Consider the following 3842-nt stretch of genomic DNA (forward strand, 5'->3'; position numbering starts at 1 on the left):
TTGAGTTGGGTTATGGATCGAGTTTAATTGAGTTCAAAAATAACCCATCTTATTATTAATTATGATATACAATTATATATATATATTTAATTGAATTGGATCTACAAAATGTCCTGACTCACCAACCCCCTTACTTCACCTAAACGGTTTTCTATTCAATATCGATAATGTTCCTTCACACTTACATACTCATAATCTTCCTTTTGACTTTATTTTGCATTCCCGACAATACTAATGCATAAAACCGACCTTTGAATGAATCTCTCAACCCACCAAATTTTCACGAATAGTCATTTTAAATATTTGTCATTATTCACTCCCAATTTAAAAAATATATATATATATATTATACGCCACAAATTATTTTTTAAAATTTAAAGAGCCTAGAAATATTTTTTAACAATATAAATAAGTATATTGTTATGGGAATTTTAAAAATGGTAAAATAAAATAAAGTTAGTTTTAATTAATTGGTTAAGAGAGAGGGAGTCTAAAATATTTCATCTTTTAATCATTTTAAAAAAAAAATAATTACAATTTCTAAATAAATAATATTATGTAACATTTAAAGCTCTTGAAAAGTCAATGAAAGGGTTTGGTATGGTATGCTCTTTGCATGCTTATAATTTCAATAATTAATTATATTATCAATCAACGTCATCCTATTATTTTTTTATTTTCTTATAGCATTCCATTTTTCCGCATTATTCTAAGTTTCGAGATTTAGTTCACACTCACTTACCGAAGATTTTCAAATATCACTCCTCAACAAAAAAGTCGTCCCATCCTCTGTCGTCGTCGGGATCAACCCGTTTAGCATAATTCCAAAGAAAAATTATCGATAAAACTAGTGACGACATTTCTTTAGTCCTTTAAAAATGAAATTATTTTATTATATAGTTTGAATCCTCTTCATATATATTTTTAAAATTTGTTTTTATTTATGAAAGTATATGAAATGGAAATGAGGAGGCAATGCCTAAAAAGACTAAAATTAAACCCTAATAAAAGCTTGAATTGGATAAGATTAAATCTAATTTAAAAAACCATAAATAGCAAAAGAAGGGGGAAAATATTGGAATGATTTGATTGGCATTTTAAAAATAGAGGCATGCATTTAAATTTTCTAAAGTTCAAAGGAAAAAAATCACTTTTTTATTTTTAAAATGGAAATAAATACCAAATTCTAAAGTTCTTTTCTTTACAAATACTCAAACAAACAAACCAATGTTTTGAATTATGATTATTATTTAAATATTTTGGAGGGTTATTAAATAAATAATAAACTTTTTGATTCTGTGGGCCCATTCATAGATCTTAATCCCTTCACTTTTTTCTTTTTAAGAATTCTAATATTGACCATTGCTTTTTTGTACCTATTTTCTATTGGCAGCTTGGGCCCAAGCCTGCGTACTTATTGGGCTTTGCTGGCCTTTTTATTATTTTTTTTTTTTTGGAATTTTCTTCTTTTCCTTTTTGTTTTTTATACAAATAACTTTATTATTATTATTATTTTTTTTTTTTTGGTTCATCAAAAATTTTTATTTTTTGGAAAAAGGAAATTTATTTGTCAAGTATTCAATGGGTCAATAAGACTTTCATTATGATTTTATTTTCCATTTAAAAAAAAAAAAAGCTTTTTGATTTGTAGACAAATGTATATATAATTCATTTATTTAATAAATTGAATTTTGGTCACACTTAAAAAAGCCAAAAAAAAAAAAAAAAGTGAATCTCGTCTAATAGCTACCTATGGTATGGCTAATGAAAAAAGTACTTTAATTTCAAAATAATTAAATTAATAGCCAAAACAATCATTATAAAACAATAGTAACATAAATAACTTTGACGTGGACAGATTATAATATAATATATGCATATTCTAAACTTATCGATATGCGAAGGAATTATTAATTATTATTTAAAATAGAAAGCAACGATCCTAATGATATAAATTGAAAAGCATAATGCACAATAAGTTCATAAATCCTACATAAGACGGTGCAAAACTATCAACCACATTACAGCGGCCTCATATAATTTGCTGGTATGTCAAAGTAGAAAACTAACAAACCACGGCACATTAGATATTTACCTAAACCAATAGGTCCTTGAGCGGATCCAACGTTAGCTTCAAGACGTTGGTCTCTAACTAGAAACGTAAATGTTTGAACTTGAGAAGCTTCAGGTTCAGTCGGTCCGTAAAATTCACTCGGATAATCAGTATTATTGAACCAGACAAAACAACAAGGAATAAAACCAAAAACAGATAAAGCACCTAAACTATAAGACAAGTAATCTTCTCCAGACCATACAACTGCACGACGAGTCCATGCAAACGGTTTAACTTTTGAGTAACTTTTGAGATTTAAACTCAAATGTAATACCACCAATGAACTCAATTAATAACTTTAATTTTAAAAAATGGGCCATAATCTATTCACAGAATCAAGATTATATATTGATAGAGATTCACATACATACATGTAGATAGAGATTATGTTGCACATCTCTGGAACACATGGATCAATTTGAGGAATAGATAGATAAATAAAAGGCAATTTCAGTTGAGAGGAAAACAATCGTCCTAAGTGGATACTGCTAAGAACATATTAAAAAACTACACTTTGTGGGTGATTTAGATAAGAGGGAAAAAATGAAATGGGAAATCCACAAGATAAGGAGCTTGGAAAGGAAGTGCAAACGGGATGATTCAGATGCAAATAGCAGAAAAATATGGGAACAAGTAGATAATGTAAAAGAAGTTTGGATTGCTCAATGATTTGGAGGTTTAAAGTAAAAGTATGAACTTTCACGACTCACCAGGTAAAAGCCCCTCCTTTATGCATGCCTAGTATATAGTGCCAATAGAACTTAAAAGCAAGAAACCATCTTGATTTTTTTTCTTATTTGGTAGTGATGATTCAGTGCTTGACATCAGTGTGTATGCACTTCACAGCAGATTCCGACACTGGACCCTTTCATAATGGAACAAAGAAAAACATCAGATCTGCAGAATAGCCAAGAAAAATTTAGTGTTCAGATTTGAAAGCAATATTTGCAGTCTTTGTCCTAAAAAGTATAGGCACCATCAGATCAAGCAGTTTCAAGTGGTAAGATGCATCAAAGAAAGGACAATAAAATAAGATTTCATACCACTTTTTTGAAATGTAGGAAGATAAAAGTCATGTGCTTGTTAATAATGCCATCTTATTGATTTCTGAGGTCCTGCCCAATTTGATATATATTATACAGCAAAATCCAAACATAACCCCTAACCCCACTGTCCTTTATCTTGATGGGAAAAGGTAAAAAGAGTCGGAAGGATAGATGTAATGGCTCAAGCCCACCACTAGCAGATATTGTCTTCATTGGATTTTCCCTCTTGGGCTTTCCCTCCAGGTTTTTAAAACGCATTTGATAGGGAGAGGTTTCCATATCCTTATAAAGGGGGTATTCATCCTCCTCCCCAACAGATGTGAGATCTCACTCCCTTCAGAACTCAATCTCCTCGCTGCACGTCGCCCCATGTCTGACTCTAATACTATTTGTAATGGCCCAAGCCCACTGCTAGTAGATATTGTCCTCTTTTGGGCTTCTCCTTTCGAGTTTTCCCTTAAGATTTTTAAAAACGTGTCTGCTAGGAAGAAATTTCCACATACTTATAAAGGGTGTTTCATTCTCCTCCCTAATCGATGTGGGATCTCACAATAAACTCGGGTGTTTGTTGCGACAGTTAAAAGTAATTTTACTTTATTTAGAATCATCCAAAGAACGGACCTCAGCCTTTCCTTCAACTGAACCACACCTAAAAAAAAAAAAAAAAAAAAAAAAAAAAAAAA

At 30.4% G+C, this 3842-nt stretch overlaps 1 long non-coding RNA gene across 1 annotated transcript; it reads right to left on the bottom strand.

The window, feature by feature from the left end:
- Window positions 1-2439: 2439 nt before the first annotated feature.
- Window positions 2440-3601, bottom strand: LOC111497727. The gene is made up of 2 exons (XR_002720656.1): window positions 3157-3601; window positions 2440-3010 (listed from the first exon to the last, which is right to left on the bottom strand). It is a non-coding gene; the product is annotated as an uncharacterized LOC111497727 (long non-coding RNA).
- Between the last annotated feature and the right edge of the window lie 241 nt (window positions 3602-3842).

The sequence above is a fragment of the Cucurbita maxima genome, unplaced genomic scaffold (genome assembly GCF_002738345.1).
Source record: "Cucurbita maxima cultivar Rimu unplaced genomic scaffold, Cmax_1.0 Cma_Scf00024, whole genome shotgun sequence".
NCBI classification, from domain to species: Eukaryota; Viridiplantae; Streptophyta; class Magnoliopsida; order Cucurbitales; family Cucurbitaceae; genus Cucurbita; species Cucurbita maxima.